Source organism: Cavia porcellus, unplaced genomic scaffold (assembly GCF_034190915.1).
Source record: "Cavia porcellus strain 051 isolate PalLab524CR breed Dunkin Hartley unplaced genomic scaffold, mCavPor4.1 scaffold_12, whole genome shotgun sequence".
Lineage (NCBI taxonomy): Eukaryota > Metazoa > Chordata > Mammalia > Rodentia > Caviidae > Cavia > Cavia porcellus.
Window position 1 is genome coordinate 9,443,181 of NW_026947495.1, and position 12,990 is coordinate 9,456,170.

General features: G+C 40.2%; 1 pseudogene; it reads right to left on the reverse strand.

Annotated features, from left to right (window-relative positions):
- Nucleotides 1-4,629: 4,629 nt before the first annotated feature.
- LOC100723971 (small ubiquitin-related modifier 2-like) lies at nt 4,630-5,428 on the reverse strand (annotated as a pseudogene).
- Between the last annotated feature and the right edge of the window lie 7,562 nt (nt 5,429-12,990).

Below are 12,990 nucleotides of genomic sequence, written 5' to 3' on the forward strand. Positions count from 1 at the left end.
TCAACAGCCCGAGCTAGTGCCAGCCAGTGCATGCTGGCCTTGAGTCTGCCAACCTGGGGCCTGAGGCAACAGTATGCTGTGATGAGGCCCCCTAGCCCACAGCAGAGAAGCCCCCTCCTCCCGGCCCACGCCCGGTTGCTGAGCAAGGAGACAAAACATAAATAAAATGCAATTCTTAGCTGTAACGGGGAGGCCTGCTGTCTTTCCTTGGCGTGCCCTCTGTCCCTCAGGCCTCCCCCAGCTTCTCCTTGTGCTCTGGGTTTGATACTCACCTGAGAGCTTCCAGACCCGCCTTCACCACATGCCTACAGTGGAATCCTAGAGGTGGTGAGCGAGGAGGAAGGCTGCACTGGGTGGCGCCGGAGGGGGTGGGCAGTAGACTGCGGGAGGGACTCTGTACCATGCGGGGCAGGCTGTGGCAGGGCGCTGGGCGTGGCTGGGCGCCCTGAACCACCAGGGCTGACTAGGGCTCCTGCAGGAAGGTCACCTGGGTTACTCGGGTGGGCGGGGCTTCTGCTGCCCTTGGAGCCAGGAGGGCAGGGACAGCCTCTTCTGGAACTTACACTCCTCCTGTTCCACCTTGCACTCCCTGGTTACTGAGGGCGTGGAGCCCCTGGGAACGCAGCTGTCCAGTGTGGGCCCCCACGTCCACTTGACTGCCCGAGGTCACAGCTATTATTTAGGACGCCTCACAGGGCAGGTACTGAGTTTTGAGAAAAAGGGGTATATACTCTCCTTCTGAAATGAGTTTTGACAAGTCTTTTGTGTGTGTGTGTGTGGTGTGTGTGTGTGTGTGTGTGTGTGTGTGTGTGGCGCAAAGGTACAGTCTTATAATCACCACCACAAACCTCTTGACACTCAGCGTGCCTATCACCCAAGTTAGAGTGTGCTCCTTGGCAGTCCTCTCCCTAGCCCCTGGCTACTGAGTTTGCTGTTATTGTCATTTCATATAAATGGAATCATATGCAATCTTTTGTCTGGTTCTTTGGCTTAGCACAGTGCTTTTGAGATTCATCCATGTTATCACTGGTTTGCTGCTTTCTTTTCTAACCAGTTGATAAGCATTTGGATTGTTTGGGTGCTATTATGAATAAAGAGACTAGAAACATACACATATGACAGGTGAATGTAGCTTTTCATTTCTTGAGGATATCCCTAACAGTGAAAATGCCGGTGTAGTAACTGGGTATTATGACTGAAGTTCACAGAGGTTAAATAGCTTGCCTAAGGTCATATAGCTTGACAGAAATTCATCTGACCAGATCACATGAAATCAGTATTTTTAGTATTGAAGATACTTTGGTAGCTGTAGGTGCCACAATGGGATGAATGGGGGTTTGTAGCTTGCATATACACACTGACAGTGGGCACAAGCTGTGGGCACAGAATGCACGAAAGTCACACTAAGGCATTTTTAGAAGTAACTTCCAGGGGCCAAAGGTCACATCCGCAGGGTTTCCCTCGGCAGAGGGGGTGTTTGTCAGGCATTGTGAAGTTCTTGCCTTCCCTTTGCAGTTACAGTCTTAAGAGGAGCATCTCGGGGAGTAGAAACCGTGCTCCTTACCAAGCGATTGCCCCTGGCTGGAATGACCAAGGTGTTTTTTATTTTGAGACAGGGTCTCACTGTGTAGTTCAGGCTGGCCTTGAACTCACTATGTAGCCCAGGCTCGAACTCCTGATCCTCCTGCCTCAGCCTCCTGAGTGCTGGGATTATAGGCATGTATCTCCATGCCTAGCATCCATCAGGAGCACCATCTTTCAGCTCTTTCTGCCTTGGTAGAAGTTACTTCTATGACAACTGACTTGAGTAGCTGGTTCTCAAGTCTCTGTGGGGAGCAGAGTCAGGGCAGGGAGGCAATGAAAGAATGGTTGGTCTTAGGGCTCCATATGGTGAACCTGTCTTCATGGGCTGCAGACTTATCTGCTGCCCTCAAGGCTTACTGGTTAGCTGGCTCCGGAGACAGTCAATGCCTGGAATGAAATCCAGGAATCAAAGGTGGTTTCTCATAGTGTGGGGTTACAGTCTCAGAATCCATCTTCTTTGGAAGAGTAGTACCTTCCATTCTGAAGGGCCTGCTGGGGCAGCAAGTGAGGGCAAGTACTTTTTGGCCAATGGCTTTGCCTAGTGTGCTGCACCACTGGTTTTCACTACAGTCCTTGGGACAGTATGCCTTTTTCTGTCCTCCACTGGCCCAGTAGGTTCCTGAGACTCTAGTGCTTTTCAGACTAGGCTGGCCAGAGACACCTGGCCTAGAGGCAGCAGGCAGGTATGTGAAGCAAAGAGAGCCTCAACGGAAAGTGGTGAACAGCTAAGGCATTCTGGGTGGTTGGGTGGTTGGTGGCTTTAGCATACATGCTGTGTTGCTCAGCTTCAGCCAGCCGGGGTGGCTGATGAAGGGCCAGCACCCTCCACTGTGACTTGACTTGAGCCATTCATTCAGGAATGAGTTGTACAGGCTGGGTATGAAGAGCTACAGGGAGGGTGACTTCTTCTCGTGTGAACCCTGGTGATGGGGTATCCAGGTAGCCTAGAATCCCGGAAACCGGCCCGGAGAGGTAACTGTAAGGGTACAGAGTGAAGGGGGCCAGGACAACTTTGCAGGCAGAGTCCCAGATGCTAGAAGGGTGACTGGAGAACTAGGCAAGCCAGGGAGTGGTACCCTGGGGCACCAGGGAGTCCTAAGGAGGAAGAGAGCCTGAGGGAGCATCAAGATTCCGGAGGTCCATCAGAGTGCTCCTGGGGCTTGGTGACAGTCGTCTGACCTTTCTCTGATACTTTCTCTCATATGAAAACTGAGAATAATGATTCTTTTGATATATTTCTCAGGGTATTTATAAAAAATAACTACTAAAATATTGTAAATGAAACAGGGATAAAGAGAAAAGGGAAAAGGAGGAACAGGAAAGAGATAAAAAGATGATATAAACAGGGTAAACCATCCCCACTTTGCTGCAAAGACACAGAAACCAGAAGTGAAGAGCAGATCACTAGTCCTTCGGGGATGGTATAGTGGAGGAGAGCATGAGGAGACCTCAGGCTAACAGCCAACTTCTAAAAACCTGTTACTATTAACAATCTGATCTTTTATTGGAACTGGAGGTCCTGACTCCTGCAGAGACATGATGTGTGACTCAGCTCTAGCCAATGACATGCTACTGAGAGCAGGTTCAACTGCTAATGAGGGAAAGTACAGAGTCCTGTACTCTCTTGTGGGAAAGTACAGAGTCCTGTGGCCTAGCGAGGGAAGAAGTCCTCCTAGCCCAGCTACTTCTTTCATGGCCCCTTGTCCTTACATTGCCAGCAGGTATCCAGCATGACAGGGCGAAGGTGAGGAAAAAGAGGTCTCTGCGGCAGCACGCTTCCACACATTTCCTTTTGGCTAATGCTTAACTCATCAAGTCACATTTTGCTGTGAGAGAGGCTAGGGAATGAATTCTTTATTATGGAGGGCCTGTGTGCTTAGCTAAAACTTGATTACAATGGAAAAAGAAGTAGGAGACATTATTGCAAAAACTACTTTGTCAACTTTGCTGCAAAAAATAACAACAAAACAAACAAACAAACAAACAAAAAAAAAAAAAACCCAGGGCAATCTGATGAGGGGAGGTGGCTCACAGGAAGGATGTCTAGCCTTAGATCTGGGTTTCTCATTCCCTTCTCTAATAAAAGGAACCAGGGCTGTAAGCACTGATACTGTCAGAGTACAAAAGTGTTCAAAAGTAGTTGGCATAGTTAGAAACAATGGAGCTGAGGAAGTCAATCCTTCCATCTACTTAATTTTAAATAGCACCCTACAGCCATTCCTCTTTCCACAGTCCTAGCAGAGTAGAAAATGAAATAAAAACAAAGGAGTTCTCTGATGCTCAAAGCAAGAGCACCTGTTCCTTGGACTTCCTAGCCTGACCGTCAGGTGCCTTCACTCCACCAGATCTCATTACAGGTCCATAAATATGCACACGCCATACATTAAGATCACAATAAATTCTGGGATGAGCATGTATGTTGTTGAGAGCCCTTGCGAAAACCCATAGTATCCTTTCAATCATTCCTGTCAATCACACCTACAGATTCAGCAGAGGGGTGTGGCGCTGAGGTGTAGATCCTTTAAATTCCTAAGCCTGGTATATTGGGGGCTGTCACTGCTGCTGTAGCTGCTGCTATCCTCTGTGCACAGTGCCTTTTTTTCTTGTAATCTCAGTACGTTTTATTTTATTTATCTATGTTTTTAAATTTTTTGATATAGTCTCACTAAGCAGTTCAGGCTGGCTTTCAACTCACTTTGTAGCCCAGGCTGGGTTCAAACTTGCAACAATGTTCCTGCCTTAGCCTCTTGAGTGCTAGTATTACTGGTGTGCACCACCATGCCCAGTTTTTCTTTTTTTTTTCATTTTAAACAAGAAATTTCTTTAAACAACAAGATACTTGATTTAAAAAAAAAACTACCTAGGATTCTTTTTTTCATTAAAGAGTAATTTACTTCCACTTAAAGACAGATTGCCCTACATGTAACAGCTATGTACAAAAAAGTTATAAATTCTCCTTGGTTTTACAATGATAAATGAAAAACATTAAAATTTTCCAATCAAACAAGATATGAAAGGATTTTTTGTTGTAGTCTTTTCTGTTAAAACAGCGAGAGCAAAATAACTTAATAGAATATAAAGATAACAGCTGATGAGCATGCTACTAATGGAGAAAGGAAATTATTTTCACAGAATCAGTAATTCCACATCCCATCTCCATTTGATGTCAATCAAAACATTGTTGGCCTTTTAGTTAAAAAAAAAAAAAAGAAAGCAACATGCTTGTGCACATACATCGTATACTTTATGTGCAATAAAGGAATGGGGAAGAGAAAGCTGTAGGTAGTAGTCAGGACGTGGTGGAAGCAAACTGCACTTTTCTAACTGATACTGTCTGGGAACAGAGCTCTGAGTAGTCATTGCAGCTCCCTTTTAGTAGATGCCTCCTGTTGCTGCTGGAACACATCAACTGTGTTTTCATCCTCCATTTCCAATTGTGCGGTTGTGTCTGTTTCCCTGATTGGCTGTCCACTGAACTCGAGTCTGATCTGCCTTCCTGACAAACACCGTCATCTACAGCAGGCTCGTGTTAGTTTACTGAGTGGTGTGTGCCTCTTCATCTTAAACTGCACCTCGGCACCATCCTGCTTGCCACCTTCAAATTAACGTGCTCCTTGTTCTCAGTCTAGATTCCTTCCTTGGACTTTCTGTCAGCCACAGCGAGGGCCTGAGCCTTCTTAGCTGCCTCTTCACGAAAGATGCACCAGGTCCACACTGGACCAGCACCCAGGCAGCACCGAGAGCTGTGGAAGGAGGCAGCAGTAGTGGCTGACGGGCAGTACCACTTTTTTGTCTGAGTGGTATATTTTGTTGGCACAGACCTGCCCTGAGCACAATTTCCCATGCTCTTCAGTAAATGTAGGAGCTTGCTACTTTCCACCTGGTGTCCCGTGCAATTCTTTGTTTGTTGTACACATGAGCCTGGATTATATCTGAATTCATCACAGGGTAACAAAAGTTTAAAAAAAATCAAAACCTAAGAATGACTTGGACACAGGAGCCAATTCAGAGATCCCACTGGACAAACCTGGAATAAATGGAATAACAAAACAAATAATGTGAAACTGGGTGATAATTTAGAGTATAAAACACATATCTATGACTCTATATAAATAAGTGATTGTACAGGTAAGTAAATGGGGCAGAAGAGGCAAAATCTCCCATGTGTAACATTTCCAGGTAATTTATGTAGCTACTTTTTATGCAAAAAAGTGGAACATAATTGCATATAAAGTACTACATAAAAGTGGAACGTAACTCCATAGTCCATATTGACTTTCTGGCAGAGTGCTATACAGAAAAAGAGAAAGGAGAGTGATGTCACAGTTGGTACCACCATTGTGACCAGGTGATCAAGGCCAACACCAAGGTGTAAATCATACTGATAATTTGTGTACGCTGTGCTTTCAGCTTCTCCAGATTCATGTGTTAAGTCTTCATCTCCAGTGCAGAGGCGCTGGAAGATGGAATCTTTTTTGGGGGGAGGGTGAGGAGGAAACATATACTTTAGGTAATTCATGAATCCCAAAAAAAGTGTGTATATATATATATTTATATATGCTTTGAACTTGCTAATTGTTACTTTTGTTGTTGCTGAGACAAAAAATACTCAACACAAAGTTAAAGGAGGAAAGGGTTATTTAGTTCACAGTTTGTAGGGGTTTCTGTTCACAGCAGCTGGCTCCAAGGCAGGGTGGCACATGGCAAAGGGCAATAGTTCATGGCAGACAGCAAGCAGAGAAGTAGTGAGGAAACAAGTGGCAACAACAGCCCTCTTTCTGTCCCTTACGTTCTGTCTAGGCTGCTTGCTTAGGGTAGACAGCACTCACACCCACAGAGGGGCTTCCTATTATCCACACTCAGAACTAAGCCAAACCAGCTGGTGCACTGATTGCATAATCACTCACTCTCAGTCCTAACATCACACACTCCAGATCTAGCCAGCTCTGAAAAACCTCACCTATGACTGCACGAGGCTTTGAGGAGACATCTAGGCACAAACCATATCACTGATAATTAAAAGACATTAAATCACCCTTAAAAAGAAAATAAATAACCTAGCTGGATGTAGTAGCGCACACCTGTAATCCCAACACTTGCAAGGCTGAAACAGGAGGGTCCTCATGAGTTCAAGGCCTAGCCTAGGCTACTTTGGGAGTTCAAGGTCAGTGTGAACTACATAGTGATACACTATCTCAAAAGCCAAAAACCAAAACACCAAAAAAAAAAAAAACCCTAAATGCATATATGACAAAAAGATTAAAAATGAATAATTCAACCAATTTATCTGAAACAATATAAATGAAAACCAAAAAGTAAAGGAGATATTGAAAACCAATGAATATAAATCAATGGAAAGAAAATGGTATAGCAGAAATATCAAGAAAAGAAAAAATTATTTCCTGAACTAATAAAATTAACAACCAATGATGATGCAAAATAAAAGAAGCAAAAATGACTGATACCAAGGCAATATAATTGAATCATGATACCTAATGCAATGCAAATGTTACATAAACACACGCCTGTAATCCCGGCACTTGGGAGGCTGAGGCAGGAGGATCTCCCATCCAAGTACTAACCAGGCCCATTGCGAGTTCGAGACCAGCCTGGGCTACAAAGTGAGCTCAAGGCCAGCCTGAATGGCATAGCGAGACCTGTCTCAAAAAGACAAAAAAACAAAAAGTTATATAAACAGTTATCACACTGTATCATCCACAGTATAATGACAATAAAACCTGCACATATTCAGCAGATGCAATTTTTATAAGTATTTTCAGTTCACACCTGTTTGAATCTGTAAATACAGAATCTGTAGATAGAGGTCCAACTGTACAGATGCCCATTTTTTTAACTCATTGATAAATTTTTCCTTTATGAAAACATAAAATTTCATAACAGAATAACAATAGTAAATACATATCATAGTAGTTACCTAGAGTACAAGACATCTACGAAAGATTATAGCGGGGATTTATTTCAGTGGCCTAAGTGTCTGCCTGGCAAAAAGCAAGATTGTGAATTTGATCCCCAGTACAAAAAAAAAAAAAAGATTCTCACAAAAGCAACAGAACTGTATTAGTACAAAACTTTCTTTACAAAAAACTAAGAGAAACTTGTAGTATAAATGAAACAAATTAGCATATACATTAAAGCACTTTTGAAACAATGGGATAGGTAATTCAGGGAACAACTCTCACCACATCCCATCTTCCCATCTTTGTATAAATATACTTTGTTTCTCATATAAGAGAAGCTATGTGATATTTAAACTGGTGTGTCTGACTTATTTTAATTAATGTTAGGTTCTCAAGTTATATCCATTTCTCTATGAATTCCTGAAATTCATGTTTATGGCACAGTAGTACTCCATTGTATATAAATACATTTTCCTTATCCATTCATCTATTGATAGACATACATTGTTTTTGAAATGTAGCTATTATAAATTGTACTGCTACAATCATGGGTTTGCATGTATCCTGATAATTTTAAATCTTTTGGGAAGATATTTAGGGGATAGCTGGGTCACATGAAATTTCTATTTTTAGTTTTTTGAGGAATCTCCACACTGATTTCCATAGTGGTTATATGAATTTACATTCTTTTTTGGTCTTTTTTCGTTTTTATCGGTACCAGGGATCGAACTCACGACATGAATTTACATTTTTACCAACAATGTAGAATTATTTTCCCTACATCCTACAGCATTTGTTAATATTATTGCTTTTTTTAATGACAGCCATTCTTTCTGGGGTAACATGTTATCTCAGTGTAGTTTTAATTTACATTTAGCTAATGGGCAAAGATGTTGAACATTTTAAAATCTATTTATTGGCTGTTTGTACTTTTCTAGGAAGTTTCTATCCATTTCACTTGAGTTCTTATATATTCTAAATGTTAGTCCTCTGTCCAAGAATAGGTGGAAAATAATTTTTGTCGTCTGTATGTTGTCTCTTTTGGTGATTTCTTTTGCTGTGGAGAAGCTTAATAATTTGCTATGATCCCATTTGTTAATTTTTGGTATTATTTCTTGTGCCACTGAGGTTCTGTTCAAAAGCCCTTGCCAGAAAGAAAGAAAGAAAGAAAGAAAGAAAGAAAGAAAGAAAGAAAGAAAAAAAGAAAAAAGAATCCTTGCCTATGTCCGTGTCTTCAAGAATTGTACCTATTTTATCTTCTGGCAGACTACTTCTATTTTAACGTGTAGGTCTTTGACTCATTTTGATTTTGGTTTAATATATGGTGACACAGACTCAATCTTCTGCATGTGGATATCCAGTATTCCTAGCACCATTTGTTAAAGAGGCTGCCTTTCCTTCAATGTATGTTTCTAGCCCTTTTGGAAAAAAAAATTAATGAAGTGTATGTGCCTGGGGTCGTTTCTGCTGCTTCTATTCTGTTCCACTGAGCCAGATGCTTATTTCTGTACTGGTACCTTACTGTTTTTATTACTGTAGCTTTATAACATAATTTCTGGGATTCTGATGCCATCTCCTTTGTTACTCAGAGTTGCTTTTGCTATTCTGGATCTCTTCTTGTTCCACATGCATTTTAGGGTTGTTCTAGATCTGTAAGAAATGCCATTGATATTGATTGTGATTGCATTAGATTTGTACATCACTTTGGGAAGCAAAGTCATTTGATTATATTGGTTTTGTTTATTCAGAACAGGGAATATTTTTCCATTTTCTGTTGTCCTGCTTGATTTCCTGTTTCAGAATGGTAGTTAGCTTAATACCTAAGTATTTTTTGATGCTATTGTGAATGGTACTGTTTTCCTAATTTCTTTTTTCAGTAAGTTCATTATTGGTGTACAGAACAGCTACTGATTTGTTTATTTTGTATCCTGCTACATTGCTGAATTTGGTTATTGATTCTGGGAGGCTTTTGTTGGAGTCTTTTAGGTTTTTTTTTTTTTCTGTCTTTTTGAGACTGGGTCTTGCTATGCAGTTCAGGCTGGCCTTGAGCTCACTTTGTAGCTCAGGCTGGTCTCGAACTTGCAACAATCCTCTCACCTCAGCCTCCTGAGTGCTGGGATTACAGGCATGAGCCACCACGCCCGGCTTAGTCTTTTAGGTTTCGTAAAACCTAATGATACATGTCAACTGCAAATAATGATACTTTTAGACTTTATCTCTCCTATTCATGTTCTCATTTCCTTCTCTTGTCTGATTTCTCTGGCTAACGTTTGAAGACTATATTGAACAGAAGTGGTGATAAAAGATATTTTTTGTTCCTGACTTTAGAGGGAAAGCTTTCAGTTTTTTCTACTTAATATAATGTTAGCACGAGGTTGGTAATAAATTGCCTTTATCAGATTCAGATAAGGTCCTTCTCTACTTATTTACAAGTTTTTTTTTTAAATCATAAATGTTGGATTTTGTCAAAAGAACCATCCCTGCATGCCTGAGATGAAGCCAACTTGGTCATGGTACATGATCTTTTTGATGATTTGTTGCATTCTGTTTGCCAGTATTTTGTTGAGAATTTCTGCCTCTATGTTCATTAGAGATTGGCCTGTAGTACTTTTTTAGTTGGATCCTTGTCTGTTTTAGAGAACAGGACAATGTTAGTTTCTAGAATGATTTCCTCCTTAATTTCACTTACGAATTTCCGAAGTATTAGTGTTAGTTCTTGAAGTTCTTCAGAATTTGGCTGTGAATCCATCAGGTTCTAGGCTTTTCTTAGTACATAGTGCTTTTATTGCCTGATACTGGATTATTCAAGATTTTTAAGTCTTCGTGGTTCAGTTTTGGTATTTCACATGTATCTAGGAATCTCTTCGTTTCTTATGAGTTCAATTTTTTGGCAATATGTTTGTGAAGTAGTTGATAAGAATTTTCTGGATTTTGGTAGTGTCTCTTGTGACTACTCTTTTTCATCTTTAACTGCCCTGATTTGTGTCCTTACTATTTTTGGCAAGACTGGCTAAGAGTTTGTCTACTTTATTCTTTCAAAGAACCAGCTCTTTGATTCATTGATTTTTTTCAATCAGATTTTATTGGTGCATTTTAGATACACATAATGATCATATTCATCACAGAGAATTTATACTTGTATATTAATAAAATAACTTTCCCCCCAGTCTCCTATCATTCCTTCAACCCCTCCTCCCCTCTCTATACAAAAGCTTCATTTCCATTGTTTATGTTTTTTTGGTCTACATTTCATTGATTTCCACTCTGATCTTTATAATTTCTTTCATTGTACAAACTGGATTTGGATCTTTCTTGTTTTTGTAGCACCCTGAAATGGACCATCAGTTTATTTATTTGGGCTTGTTCTGTTTTTGAGATGAGAATTCACAGATACAAACTTCCCATATAGGACTGCTTTTATTGCCCCATAAATGCTGGTATGTTATACTGGCATTATCATTTAATTCTAGGAACAGTCTTATTTCTTAATTTCCTCTTTGATTCATTGACTATTCAAGAGTGTTCATTTTCATATGTTTGCATAGTTTGTGTTTTCTTTTGGTATTGCTTTCTAGTTTCACTGCATTGATAAAATTTCAATTCTTTTGTATTCACTTAGGTCTGATTCATTAACACATGATCTAGTGTATCACATGCTGCTTAAAAGAATATATATTTTGTTGTCATTGGATAGAATACTCAGCATATATCTATTAAGTCCATTTGTTCAAAGGTTTGACTCAACATTGATATTTCTTTGCTGATTTCTTGTTTAGCTGATCTATTTATGGTAGTGGGTATTGAATTATAGTAGTACTGAAGTTTATCTGACCTTTTAGTTTTCTTTCTTTCTTTCTTTTTTTTTTTTTTGAGACAGGGTCTCAATATGCAGTTTAGGCTGGCCTTGAGCTCACTTTGTAGCCCTGGTTGGCCTGAAACTCACAGCAATCTTCTTGCCTCAGCCTCCTGAACACTGGGATTACAGCTGTGCAACACCTTCTCTGGCCTGGTTTTATTTTATGAAGTTGGGTGCACTGTGGTTTGGTGTGTACATGTTTATAATTGTCATTTCTCCTGTTGAATGGTTCCATTAGCCAGTATATAATGTACTTCTCTGCTTTTGACTAGCTTTGGCTTGAAGTCCACTTTGTCTGAAAACAGGATAGCTACTTGTTTTGGGGTTCCCATTGCATGGAATAGCTTTCCACCCTTTTTAGTCTATGACTTTCTTTTCACAGTAAATGTAGTTCTTGTGTATAGCATACCATTGGATTTTGTTTCTTGATCCATTCTGCTAATATGTCTTTTCATTGGTAAGTTGAGTCTACTCATATTGGCAGTTATCAACTTATTCCTCTCATTTTTTCTTTAATTTTTTTTATTTTGAAGAGAGTAAAACCAAATGAAATAAAACAGAATAGAGTCAATCAAAACAAAGTGATGACCATGGTACATGATTTTAAAATAAAATACAGGGTAATTAATAATGGCTACCATAATGCCTTTTGTTATCTTCAAAAGAATTGCCCATACCATCAGGCATAATAAAATCAAACAGAACAGTATGGAATAAAACCAATAAAAACAAAACAATGGAAACAGTATAGGACTTCAAAACAAGATAATAGCGAAACCACAAAGGGTACCAATAATGCATCTTGTTATCCTCAAAGTAGTTGCCTATACCATCAGACATGATACAATCAAACAAAACCAATTAGAATGAAATCAGTCAAAACAAAACAATAAAAGCAATATAGGGCTTTAAAACAAGCTACTGGAAATCAAAAATGGCTATCATAATTTTTTTTTATCTTTGAAATAGCTGTCTATACCATCAAATATAATAAAATTAGACAAACTGAAACAGTAAAACCAAACTACCCAGAACAATGAAAACAATATGGATTTCAAGTCACAATAACAGATTAACAATGGCCACTGCCTTCCCTTTTTAGACACTTCCTCACCTTTCACTTTCACAGGATGTATTGTGCATTTTGAATCCGAATAACTCCTTTAGTTTTTTATCCTAGGGAGACAACACCCTGTTCACCCATGTGACTCTGAACCATTACACCCCTGAGCATGATCTCAAGTTGTATCCATTTATCTACAAGAGCCTCGAGGTTACCTTTCTTTAGAGCTGAGTAGCTTTCCATTGGATAAAAGTGCCATGACTTTCTTGTGCAGCTGATGGGCAAGCCAACCCCACTTCTTTCTGGTTCCCTGTTACAAGAGCATTGTTCTCTCTCCTTTGACTTTCAGTCTATGAACCTCCTTTTAGATTAAATATGTTTCTTGTATAAAGCACATTGATGGACCCTGTCTCCTGATCCACTCTGCATGTTTCTTTTTATTGGTGATTTGGGGCCATCTAGTAATTATGCCAACACGTACTGCTTCATCTCTGCCATGCTATTTTCCTGCCACTGGCTACCTATTTTTTCCCTCTATTCCACTGTTTGTCCCATTTGGTGAACTCCCC